This window comes from Diadema antillarum, unplaced genomic scaffold, assembly GCF_040938485.1.
Source record: "Diadema antillarum isolate AM-2024a unplaced genomic scaffold, OU_Dant_1.0 scf00000160, whole genome shotgun sequence".
NCBI classification, from domain to species: Eukaryota; Metazoa; Echinodermata; class Echinoidea; order Diadematoida; family Diadematidae; genus Diadema; species Diadema antillarum.
The window spans coordinates 757,324-772,016 of record NW_027271049.1 but is presented as its reverse complement, the minus strand read 5'-3'; positions in this window follow the sequence as shown (position 1 = coordinate 772,016).

Below are 14,693 nucleotides of genomic sequence, written 5' to 3'. Positions count from 1 at the left end.
GGGAAGCTAAAAAGCAGAGCTTGCCATATGCTTTCAACTCAAAACCATTATTAACTAGAGAGGGGCCGTCAAAGGCGGCAGACCCACGCCTTGTACAAAGTCGGGGTAAACATACTGTGCATTCGGTCATCTACCAGAATTCGGTCACTTAATTGCCAGTGTCCTTTATCACCAGCCAGTGCGTTCTACCAAAGATCGTACACTGAAGTGTACGATCTTTGGTTCTACAGTCACATCACACGCAAATCACATCATTTCACATACGGTAACACTCATTCACCACAGGAAAGTCCTTTAGTCTCCTCCAAAAATCCATCGAAAATCCCAAATTCCACCGTCAAAAGTGCAGATTCGGAACTTTTCCAAGCGCGCGCGAATTAAGTCCAGTTTTAAGAGTATTGTCTACGCGACGGGTCGCCGAAAAAGCGCTAAAAATCGAGAAATACGCCGTTTTCTTGCGGGATATTTTGCTTATAGCAAGCCGAGAGCGTGTTCATATCAAAGGTCGTATGAGTGTACGATCTTTGATGGTATCCACAAAAGCGCAAAAGAAAAACAAAATTTACGTACCCCCTAGGCAATTACCCCTATGATTAGTGTCTACGGGAATTATTCAATGCAAGGGTTAAATGCAAATTGTCTACTGAACCAGTATTCGGTCACCAACGAGCGCCGCAACGTCCCCGATGCTATTTTGCACCAACAGGGTAGAGCGCGATGCATTTTCAGCGGCCTTGCACATGCATTGACATTGAGCGCGCATATCGTGCAGTGTGACTGCGACCGAGCAAATGTTCCTCCAACGAAAAAAACAACCAATTTTAATTTGAAAAATCATCAAAATACGGGCCAGTTTGTGACGACGGAGAACGAACTTTCATAAATCCAGAAGGACATAGTCCTTCAAATAGGCCTAAACGTAAATTTCGGAATTCTTACGAACATTTGAGCAGCGAAGTCCGATCGTTTGGGAGTTTATGTTTTCGTATGGTAGCGGAAAATCGCAAGGTGAGAAACGGGAAATTTTCGGAGTGGTCACTATACCATGGGGTCAAAACTTAAAGGTCGCACAGAATTTGCAAGGGTCAACCGATTATCACCAAAATCTAATCGATTCTTTCCTGTCATTATCCAGACATCCCCTGAACATTTCGTGCAAATCCGTTTACCCGTTCTCTTGTTATCTTGTACACAAACAAACAAACAAACAAACAAACAAACAAACAAACAAAAAACAAACAAACAAACAAACAAACATACGGAACCCTTTACATAATCCCCTGCCGATTTTCATCGGCGTGGGTAACAAAGTACGAAAGATGTTACCATGTACATTGTACAGGGAGGCAGACCTACAACTATAGGGTGCGTAAAGAAAAATGTAACACTAACGACAGAATTCAAACTCTACAAAGCCCTCCACAAGGTCGCCTTCTCGCAGCAAAGAATTTGAGTAAGGAGGAGTTATGAGTTGAATTCAAAACGGACCATTTTGGACTTGGAAAAGAAATTGCAGGTGAAAAGTACCATTCTCACAAATAAGAACTATCACAATATTAGAGAGAAGAGAAGAAATAATGCACTGCATGAGACAGAATTGCCTCTGAAGAATATTTGTTTAAAACAAATTAATAACAGGAAAAGATTCGGATGACTGACAATTACCTAAGGCTGATTCCCTGAAGATCCGATATAGGAACTTAACAGAAACCATTACAGTCTAAAGTTTTAAACGACGTGACACTTGGTGCAAACTTAATGCTGTCAGCAAAATAATTCCAAAAGAACATATATCCATAATAATATACATTTCTTTATTCATTCATATGTACCTCATTTGATGAATCTTCGATTCTGATTGGTCAGTATTGCATCTTGCATCTCTACTTACGCATTACTGAATTATACTTTTCATAAATTCTCTGACCGCTAGCACGACAACTTGATTTCAATTCCCTTCATTTAAAATAAATATCTTGAGAAATACAAGTGTACAGACAAAGGGAATACGGACCAGAAAGAATAAGTATAAATGAAAAATGAGCAAAGAAAGTGAGATTCCATCGGGATCCCGAAGGAATCAGGCAGTGACGATGTTTTTGTCAGTGACGATGCACGTCATTATTCAAACATTTGCATGTTCTCATCAACATGCACATAATCATATGGCGGAGGGGATGATGGGATCAAAGTAAGAGCTCCGTTCGTAGTCCATATTATGTGTTGTAGGTCCATGGTAAAAGTAAGATGAAAAACAAAGTTCATATTACATGTATTATAATAATTGTACCCATGTTTTGTTGAAACGTATATGATTCAAAGTTCCTTAAATATTATGTACTCATGTAGGCGTTATCATCGCTGGGGTGACAAGACCTTGTATCTCAAATTTTGGTGAAATTGACTTTTTTTTAAATTAATCGTCAAATAATCGGTTAAGTGATGTCCTGTCCACATCCTAGTTAGAATCCCGAATTAGAAACTAGGCACAAAAAAAAGGAAAAAAAAAAGGTAAACGAGCTGGACAATAGGCTGAAAAAAAAAACCCACAAGCTAGGCACTAGGCAAGTACAGTGTGTGTAAGGCCACACGATCGACACTGAACAAGCCAAGTCCACGAGCTCGACGGGATGAATAGCGCCATCTCGATATGTATGTACCAACGAGCGCTCCATTGAAAAAAGGCCGGCATACATCCACGAAACATATAACCCACAAGCTTGACACTAACCCCCCCCCCCTAACAAAAGGTCCAACATCTCGACGCTAGGTAAATAAGGCCCACAAGTTCGACACTAGACAAGCTAGGCCCACAAGTTCGACACTAGACAAGCTAGGCCCACAAGCTCGACAAGATGAATAGCGTCATCAATATACCAACGACAAGTACGTATTTGTACAGGGTGTTGCAATAATGACGTAAGGAAAAAAAATAACTGGTCGAAGGGGGATATATGACTTTCGTCATACTATCCAAGGCAAACGAACCAGAGGAGGTAGCATCTCACATATCCATGATGCCTACAACGTCTGTCGAGTTCGGGGACAAACAACTAGCTCATAGACTCACCCTTTCCACGAACCTAAACTGCGAAAATTTCTACTGATTTGAGGACCACTATTTTAGGCCGTTGTCGTAACAGATGCAGGTGCATGTCTCGAGTCCGACACCCACGAGTCATACAGCCCACGAGCTAGACACTAAGTGAACAAGGCCCACGAGGTCAATATCAAGTCATATACCAGTAAGGCCCATGAGTCGGACACGAAAAGGCAAAAACAAACAAACAAACAAACAAACAAACAAACACGAGACCGACATTACATCATATAGGGCTGGTCTCGTGGGCTTTTCTCTTTTTTTTTTTGCGTAATTTCGAGCACATGGGCTGTATAACTCGCGCCCTGTATTACTCGTGGACCTTTTTCTTTTTCTGTTGTCGAGCTCGTGGGCCGTATGACTCGTGGGTGTCGGGCTCGTTGGATGACCTCAACAGATGTGGTACCATGGAAGGTTGGAATACTGGATATTTTTTGTAGGCCATACATTTCCGATATATCTTCCGCATCTTTCGCAAAATCCTCACATTTGGGAGGAGTCTTCGTAGGGTGGCAAAGAATTAGGGAGAAAGGAAAACAGAGGAAGAGTGTGTGTGTGTGTGTGTGTGTGTGTGTGTGTTTGTGTGTGAAATAAAAAGATTATTAAGTTGGTGGAAACAAAGAGATTTATCTTTGATGGATAAGATTAGTTTACTTAAAACATACGCATTATCTTAAATTGAATTATATATCGTCGTCAATTGTTGTTCCTTTGTGGGTATTTGCATAGGTTAAAAAGATCTGTTTTAAATTTTTATGGAAACGAAAAGACCGCATTAAAAGGGCTATTTTGTATCAAGATTATGGAGAAGGGGGACATAGAATGATGAATTGAGTTGTTTGTTAAAGCTCAAAGAGTAATATGGGTGAAAAGACTTTTTTTTGTGGAGAAAAGAATATGACCTGGAAAAAGTATTTTCAATATGTTTTTAGGTCAGTTGGTGGCATTTTAATTTTTCAGTGTAATTTGGAAACAAATGAATTTTCTTTGAAAGTTCCGAAATTTTACAAAGAGATTTTACGAGTGTGGCATGATTTGGGAAGATTGAGAAATTTAGAAGAGGGGCATATGAATCAAATAGTATTTAATGATATTTTTTTTTTTTTAATTCAAAGGTAAAATGACATTATAATGAAAATCTTTTCAGGAAAAAATTATAGATTATGTCATTATTTTGATGGAAAAGGTATACGGCCGATTATGTATTTTCAAAAAGCAGGGTTGTAGTGAGGAAATTGAATATGTTTGGAGGATTTGTGATGTAATTTTGAAAAGTGGACGGTTTAGTTTATCCTGGGTCAGTACTAAACTTTTTCAAGTGTATGATATTTGGTTAAAAATCACATGGAAAAGAAATTAGGATTGGTGACATACCTTCGAGAAAGAATTACTCTCATCTTTTAACTGATTTACAGCAGTTATATACATTGGAAGTACGAGATCAACAGAATAATTTTGTCTTCTCCCCAAAAGTAGGCCTAACTCAAGATATTTTTCTCCGACCCAGAGTCACAACTCTTATCCCAAAGCTTAGGGAATTTCAGTTTAAACTTCTTCATGGTGCACTTTATACAAAAGTTAATCTGTTCAGATTTGGGGTTGTTTCGGATGATCTCTGTTCTTTTTGCAAAAAGAGCACTGAGACATATTCATTTTTATTTTGGGAGTGTATTAAAGTGCAGGATTTGTGGCAAATTATCATTCAGAAATTTAATTTAGAAGAACTAGGAAATATGAATTGGGAAGTTGTTTATACAGGTATATCCGAAAAAACGTTAAAAGTCAAAGGATGGAATAGAATTATGTTGATGATTAAATATATTTTGTATTCAGTGAGATCAGAAGGGGAGGTACAAAAGTTTAATGATGTTATGAAGTATTTCAAGATGTGTAAAGAAGAAGAAAATTAGATAGCGAGTAAAAGAGGAACAGTTGGAATGCATTCGTTAAAGTGGGAATATATATACTATACCGAGGATGATATGTGATTTTCTTTTTCTGTTTTGAATTTGCCGTACATATATCTGCGAGTTATTGTCATAACGTTGTCGGGTTCTCTTTTTTTTTTCTTCTTCTTCTTCTTCTTCTTAGTATTTCCACATCATGATTAGGAAGTAATTTATTGTTTGAGAAACAAAATGGCAATTTACACGGCAGAGTTATTCAAGTGTATAATTGAAACCTGAGGGCTGAAGGCAGGAGGTAGGGGGCGGGGTGCATGTTGGCGTTGTGTGGGGATGTGTGTGTGCATGTGTGTATGTTTTCTCGCAAATGGCGTCGTTTTTTTCTTTCTCGTTTTCTTTTCTTTCGAGAAGCAGTGAAATATGCCCCGTTTTGTGTTTTAAGCAAATTATCTATTATGTTCCCGTTTTGCGGGCTTTTTTGCGAGAATATGTGTTAAAAAAAAGCGGATTTCGTTTCCTTGGTTAAAAGAGTTACAATGTAAGTTTGACATTAGTTTGCACAATGTTGGTGTTACTGCATTTTGTCCTTATATAGTGTAAGATTGACGTTATTTTGTACAATGTTTGTGTATAATGCAATTTGTCTTTGTACGATGTTTTGTTTCTGTGAACGTTTCTGATTCTGTGATATGAAATTGAACGAAATTCGAATAAAGAATTATAAAAAAAGTGAGTGAGTGAGTGTGTGTATGTGTGTGTGTGTGTATGTGTGTGTGTGTGTGTGTGTGTGTGTGTGTGTGTGTGTGTGTGTGTGTGTGTGTGTGTGACATGTATTACGTGAACTCTTAGCGTGCGGTCACATGCCGCAATAATCTATTATACCTGGAAAAAGAGCGCAGTGAGTGAAGGAGGGTCCATGGTCTGTGTAGGTTACATGGTGCAAAGATCCTGCTTGCCACCCCCCCCTTCTTCTCTCCCTCCCCCCCCCCCCCGTTTCTTTTTTTCATTCCATCATCTTATTCACTTCGTATTCAACAAAACTTAAGATGGCTTTTACATTTCTTGTCATATATCTTCGTCGTGTTTCTTTTCATATGTCGAGATTAAACGGGACTTACTGATTTCAAGTATAGCGTATTTAGCAAATTCCAGAGAGAGAAGGGGGGGGGGGAGGAGTTAGAAAGAGAGGGGATGAACAAAGATAAATTACATTAATTCCGCTCAGCTGCTAAGCGGACTTAACTTCTCATCGCATGGCGGAGATTAGTACGGTATTGTAGAGATAAAAACCCGAGTCGCGAGAAGTCATAAAGTGCAAGTTAATAAATCCTGTATAATAGTAGGCCCTACTCAAGTGTATAAAGCATACTTCGCTAGTATAAGCAAGGCAGAAAAGGTACTCGTGAGTGTAGAGACGTTGGGATAACGCCATGTTGAATCACACATCAGTTATTTCACATATACTACTACTACTACTACTACTGCTAATACTAATAATAGTGATAATACAAGTGTAATGATAGTGATAATAATAATAATAATAATGATAATAATAACAATAACAATGATAATAATAATAATAATAACAATAATAAGAACAACAATAATAGTACTAATGATGGTAATCATAATCTTCATGATCAATTATGACAACTTTCATTCTTTATCATTAAACTGCTTTCTGCACACAATTGATCGCCCAATTCTCCCAAGAGAGTTATGTCGCCGAGTATTCATACTTAGGTTATTTTTTTATCCAAAAAAAAAAAACAAAACATTTCCATATCTTATCTTATTGACATGTTTTGTACATAACACTATTTGTCTATGTTTTTATACTTTTGATGAATACTTTTGTTTTTCACTAATGAATCATTGCCCTTGTCAATGTTATCATTTCCTGGAATCTGCGTTTACAAGCTTTGCTTTTGCGGTTCCATCATATTTCACAAGATTTAGTCATAGAGAATTGTCTTATGTACATTATGTATGCTGACACACTTTGTATTCGTATTTTGTTTGAATAAAGAAGTAAACCAAACCAGACCAAACCAAACCAAACCAGGACTTGGAATTGGTAAAACTTTCAGTACAATTCCACATAATCGACTTTGTAAATATAGAGTGAAATCAAATAGACAAAATGTAGGAGTGGTGGTCATCAAGAAGTGGACTTAAAGACAGTAATGTATAGTGATACACGTTTTAGTAGCATGCGTATTAATTATGTATATTGTATTTTGATGAAGTGATGTAAGCACGTGAAATCGCAACGATAACTTAAAAAATAGTGAATCAATCCACTCACAATTTCAGGGTAGGAAACTATAGCTCATTGCCCATATCCTACAGAAAACCCCATTCAGTTTGCTTCTGTGGTCAAAGAAAAATGATGAATTTTGTAGAGCATGTCAGGAATCCCTTCCCTCCAAGTTCTGTCTATTGTGTATACACATTAATATGTTCCAAGAGCATCCAAAAGTGCTAAACTTGGAAGAATCAGACTCATGACATGCTTCACAATAATCCTCATTTCTCTGCAACCACTTAACCAAATTGAATGGGGTTTTCTGTAAAATAGAGCTTAGATGTTATGTTTTAGGACCCTGAAGTAGCATTTAGACGGTTTATTCATATTAGGTGTTACCAATGCAAAAATCCGATTGTAATTTTTGTGGGGGACATTGTGTATAGAGGTAACTATGTGTTTGCGTGTGTTGTGTGTGTGAGTGTGCGTTTGTGTAGTGTGTGTCTGTCGCACAATGAGAATACATGCCTGTTTGTAACGAGGATAATGAGATAGATGATCGGTTTACATCTTACAAGGATAACTCTCAGAACTGTGCTGAATGGAATCGATGGGCGAGAATGTAAGGAAGTTTTGAGAGCTTAATTGCTCTCAAAATGTTTAGGACTATCCTGACATCAGTGAACTGGAACGACTCTTTATCAGCAAATCTCGAGTAGAATGAGAGAATAGCAAAGGTAAGCATTCAGTTCCACAAACTGAATAGTGAGTCTTATGTCGAGCCGTGGCATCATCCATTGTGAAAAATCATGTTGCGGTAGCTTTGGTTCATTTCTTTCTTTTTTTTTTCCGATGTCAACTTACATTTCAACCCTCGCATACGACATATCCTCGCAAACATCTTAAAATCCATGATTCTTTGCTATGTGCTGTCTCAGGCTTCGATGGAACTGCATGGTATAGTTACCGATTCTATCTCTTTCTTTTTCTCTCTCTTTCTCTCTCTCTCTCTCTGATATATATATATATATATATAATAATAATAATAATAATTATAATAATAATAATAATAATAATAATAATAATAATAATAATAATAATAATAATAATAGTGAGACTCTTATAAAGCGCACATTTCTACCTAAAAAAGATACTCAAGGCGCTATAGAACAGAGCACATATTGTGTCACGTTACAACAGTATCACAGAAAATAATAAGACAATAAACCAAGAAACAATATAGTCCTATATACGTACACATACTATACATACAGATATACAATATTTTCAATTCAAATTAAAAATATATGTCTTGAGATTCTTTTTGAAACTATCAATGGAAGATGCTTCTCTAAGAGATTTTGGTAGGCCATTCCATAGTTTTGGGCCCATATATGAAAAAGCCCGATCCCCCCAATTATGCTTGATTCGAGGTATCTGTAATTTTAGCGAGTTTGATGAACGGAGATTACGTGGTGGTTGGTGAAGATGAAGAGTATTTTGAAGGTAGACAGGGGCAAATTTACGCAATGTACGGTAAACAAGAAGAAGAATCTTGAAGTTAATACGTTTTTCTACAGGAAGCCAGTGTAGGGACCGAAGTATTGGGGTAGTATGCACAGTTTTCTTCTTGAAAGTAAGTAATCTAGCGGCACAATTCTGAAGACATTGCAGTTTACTGAGTTCTTTTTGTGGAAGGCTGCAAAACAGAGAATTGCAGAAATCTAGACGAGACGAAATAAGAGCATGCATCAGTTTTTCTGCTGCTGATCTAGTTAAATATCTCCGAATTGAGCCCAGGTTACGCAAATGAAATCTTACAGATTGGGATACATATGAAATGTGGTCTTTGAATGTCAGATTTGCATCATAAACAACACCAAGATTACGAACTTTGTTCGAAGGCTTGATATTACTATTGCCAATTCTAACAAAACATGTATCAGAATTCACTTTAGACAACATCTGTTTGGATCCTATCAGAATAAATTCTGACATACTGTCATTAAATTTGAGACCATGTCTTTCCATCCATGCCTTAACATCATCAATACATAATTCCAATCGTTTTACAGCTTCAGTGAGTTCAGTCCTGGTTGGTGAAAAGGATACAAATATTTGTATATCATCTGCATAACAGTGATACTGAATGTCGTGTCTTTCAAAAATGTGTCTAATCCTTGAAAGATATAGTGAAAATAGAAGTGGTCACCTACAGACCCTTGCGGGACTCCGCAAGTAAGTGCAGCCGGATCAGAGTTACAGTCATTGATCTTAACATATTGTGAACGGCTGGCAAGGTAAGATTGAAACCACTCTAATGCAAGTCCTGTGACACCAACAGATCTGAGAGTCTGGGTGAGAATGGAATGGTCAACAGTATCAAAAGCTGCCGACATATCAAGTAAAACAACTGCAGTGATATTCCCAGCATCCATTTGTCTCAAACATTGATCAGTTAGGTCAGTAAGTAATGTCTCTACACTATGATCAGGGCGATACGCTGATTGGTGGCTATCAAGAAAATCATTCTCCTGCAAGTAGTCTCGGAGGCGTGAAAAGGAAACACGTTCCATAACTTTGCTAACAAATGGCAGGTTTGAAATTGGTCGATAATTGTTTAACATGTTCTTATCTAAATGAGGTCTTTTGAGGGTTGGAAATATCACCGCTGTTTTCAATTCATTTGGCACAACACCTGCTGCAAAACTGCCATTTATTATGCTCGTAATGGCAGGGGCAGTCACTGATACACATTTTTTATCAGATCTGTACAAAAAGGGTCTAATTCACATGACTTATTTGGAGACTTCATGATCATATTCTTAACCTCAATTACAGAGGTTGGATATAGTGAGTCTAATTTTGAAGTAGTTGCAACTTCAGCTTCACTTTTAACCACACGGACACATGGTAATAATAAGCGTATATTCGCTATCTTATCAACAAAAAACCGATTAAACTCGTTAGCCAACTCTTTGTCAGAATCATGCTCAGGTAGAGGGGATTTTTGTTTTCTGCCAAGAAGCTTATTTACAACCTGAAAGAGTTTCTTCGTGTCTTTACCACAGTCATTAACTTGTTTAGAGTGATATTCAGTTTTCGCTTTCCTGAGTAGTGAACGGACATACTGACGCTGTTTACAATACAACTGCCGATCAATCTCTAACAACGATTTCCTCCATTTTCTTTCTAATTGCCTTCGACGCAGTTTCGCACTTGCAATTTCTTCATTGTACCATTGAGTGTTTGGGCGAAGGTTAATACAGCGTTTCTGAATAGGGGCGTACTTGTCCAGAACCGTCGACAAAGTAGAGTTATAACTGCTGATAGCTTTTTCCATATATATATATATATATATATGGAGAGAGAGAGAGAGAAAGAGAGAAAGAGGGAGAGAGAGAGAGAGGGAGGGAGGGAGAGATAGATATAGATATAGATATAATCGAGACAATAATGAGGACAGAAGATGTCGCACGATGCCGGCTGGTGGTAGAAGCTTTCGACCTCAGGTCTTCGTCAGCTTTATTGTCTGTTTATACGAAATGGAATAGATGAATACGAGCATAACAGATCATAAACAAATGGAGTAATGAACGTAATACATTGAGTACAGTTTCAGCATGAGGTAACACCTTCAGAGCATACTTGGCAACATATCTAGCAATTGCAAGACATTCAACAATATATCACTGTGATTAAATATGTAATAATGGATATATATTACATTCAGGCATATCATACAACGAAAAATAATAAACAGAAATAAACATATCATAACTAAACTTAATAATGTAGTTACCTGCTCGGCGGATGTGTGTGTTTCTTGGGTGTCTTGTGGCTGTCTGTCTGTGGCGGGATGAGAGAGATCATGTGACATATTGGGAGGAAAGGTGTATGTGCCGTGGTGCATGTCAGACAGGAGTAGTAAGTTGTCCACACGCCCATATCATCAAAAATAAAACTGTGAAACCAAGCTCATGCTGTAATCACCAACAGTTTATTTCGGCACACAAATTTTCGAGCGATTCGATCTTTCTCAATCACGAACACTTGAGAAAGAGTGAATCGCTCAAAAACTTGCGTGCAGAATAAACTGTTTGTGATTACAGCATGAACTTGGATTATATATATATATATATATATGTATATGTGCATTTATAAACATATATGTTAATACACTGTATGAATATATATATATATATATATATATATATATATATATATATATATATATAATTACATATACACCCAGCAAAAAAAGAAAGTAAACACTTTTTCAAGTTCATCTTTCTCATAGACTATATTGGCTAATAACGGTGTTTTATATACCATGTTAAAGGTAATTTAATTGGCTATCAACCTAGCAGGTCAATTAAAAGGGAAACTTTACGCATGATTGAACACATTTGTTTTTCTCTTTCAAGGCACAAACATAAAAATTACAAAAATGGACAAGTTGCTTTTCAAGCGTGCATGCTCTTCCATATAACAATGACAACAAAAGACAAATTCAATACAATAGAATTCCAAATTGATTCACAAAAATCAATTTATGATCTCTGTAATGTCTCTGTAACCCTCCAAATATAAAGAAAGGCAAAAAGTAATGGAGGAAATTGAAGAATCTTCAGTCAAATCCATAGTCAAAAGACATAAGAGAAAAAGTAATGGTAACAAAGAAGGTTAAATTTGAAACGTTATTCCAAATTAAGAAAATTTGAAATAATATTTGGCTCTTGAATTTGTCTCATGCATTCTTAGATTCCTTAATTAAAAGGTGATAAGAAGAAATTCTGTCGATTTTATCACCTTTGCGGCTTACTTCCTATGTCATTTAACGTTTGAATTGAAAGAAAATTCTTATGTTCCACCTTGAGTTTCCCCGCTTTGTATTTGTTTTAGAATATAAAGAGAAATGAAGGAACGGAAACTTATTTCTACTATTTTATTTATGTCTCTCATTGCGTTGAATTGGCCTTTTATTATTATTGCTCTCTTGGAGGGAATTTGCAAATGAATTTCAATATGTCAATTTTTGCAATTTTTACTTTTCTGCCTTGGAGGACAAAACCAAAGGTGTTCACTCATGCGTAAAGTTTCTCCTTTTATAACCCTACCAGGTTGAGAGCCAATTAGATAATCTTTAATATGGTATATGACACAATGATCTATGAAAAATATTAACTGGAAAAAGTGTTAACTTTCTTCTTCTTTTTTGTTGCTGATTGTATATATTACATACGTGAAATATTAACACATGTAAATGCATAACAAACAAGCGTACATTATATTATATAGACACATGTACACCTGTATGCATGCATAAGAATGTATGTATTTGTTTCAAAACACGTTGAACATGAGAATTCTGTATAAATTGACGATGCCTATATACCCCACATTCCAGCTACATTGCTGAATATCACCTGCTTATCACCATAGTAATATGACTAGAATATCACACCCAATTAAAAGCCAATCCGTTAATTTTCTCATGGGATTTTTCTCATGGGATTTTTCTCACCATTATTATACGTTGTAAGCATGTCAGTCAAGCATTATGGTGTCAAGACTGACATCCGACGAAAAGAAATAGAGGGAAACTTGGGATGGTTAGAGAAGGATAGGGAGAAGGGGCGGGGTTCGGTGGTAGGGGAGACAGGGGTGAGGGAGAGGGGAAGACTATAAACAATTTACACATCTCTTCATTCTATTGAGTATAGCCGGAGGCAAGGAAAAAGTCTGAAAATCTAAGAAAAAGAAAAGAAAAGAAAAGCAACAATCACATCATGCGCTTTGCCTCGGCGTCTTTTAAAGGCTTCGCATTATCCGAAAACCTCGTCCCCTCAAAAGTCTTCAACTTATCGTGTGAAAAGAAGCACAAAGAAAAGATTTCTATCGCGCCAAGTTACGCTAAGAATGATAATGACTGGGTAGTAAGTAGATATGACCTCAATATCAGGGTGTACTTATTTTTGATTTTTGATTTATTATTTTTATTGGGGGGGGGGGAGGGCAGGAGGAAAGAAGACTTTCGCCGGTCTTTCTTACTTCTCCTGTAGTTCCTTCATGGGTGTGATAACGGAATGGTTGAGTTCTCTGCCCCTATACATAGTTCTGGTGTTGTTAAAATAATTGCCCCAGCAATAACAACGACAACAACATCAACAACAACATCAGGTTGAAGTCTAAAAGCACTTATATGACGGAAACGTATTAAGAAAATGGACTTTCATAATGGGCGCGGTATCGTCCTGAAAACCATAGCAACGACCAAGTAAACAACAACAACAACATCAAGGGATGTGCAGTTGATCAGTGAAGTGTTTTTTTTTTTTGTTTGTTTGTTGTCTTGCAGATATAGGCGGCTAAATTGATAAGGAACTGGCTTATTGCAGACCATAACTTTTGGCACCACATTTTATTTGGATACGGCAATGCCGCCTATGCAAATACAATTGTATATCTATTAAAACTTCCCCTCCCTCCCAAACCATCCTAAAAAACAAACACCAAGATACCATGTTTTATAAAACATTAGTCACACTCGGACGTTCCGACAAACTGTTTTCCCCCTCTGGTGGCCCGTTCATTCCCCTAAACGTCTTTGAATCTGAGATTTTGGTGTCCTGAAAAAGAAATGTAGTGGCCCGAAATAACAGATAATATCAAAATTGATTTTGAATTGTAGTGGCCCGAAATAACAGGTAATATCAAAATTGATTTTGAATTTTAGTGGTCGGATCGGAACACCCAGAAAATAGTCTTTTTGAAAATTTGGTGGCCCGACATTTTAGTTTTAGTTTTAGTTGCCCTTTATCACCGGGCCACCGCTAATGTAGAGCCGTGTTCCAGAAGAAGTCATCTAAGAATGTTTCATATAAAGGATATTTTGCGAATGAATTAATTGACAAATTAAAGATCTGTAGTTAAATGACTGGAATTATCAATTGTAAATGTATTATCACCGTAGATAGACATAGCATTAATCATTATCTTTACATACACGCTGCAGTCTACCAGATTGCAAAGAACAGCAAACCAGTGCTATGTAAACGTGATTCCATTGCTAATAATGACTTGAAACCGCTGAACTCTGCAAAAGCATCACCTTGAACCAAGGTCTTAATAATTAACTGTTGTTGTATAGTTGTTTGCTGGGGTCGTGTCTTAAAATTATGAATCAGATGTCTCTAAGACCCGTAAATTCTTAACTAAAGCAATCTTCCTTCACGGACGCACTGCGTCTACCGACCGTTGTGACGCATTGGGGCGAAGCTCGCCACTATGAGTATACAAAATAACGTATATTACACAGGGCGTTAGTAACAACCACCTCCCTATAGTAACTTTACAGAACAGTTGGAAACAAACGAAGAAAGCCGAGTGCGTTTTGAACTGTTCAAACGCTACAGAGAGTGAATGATTTTAACTATAA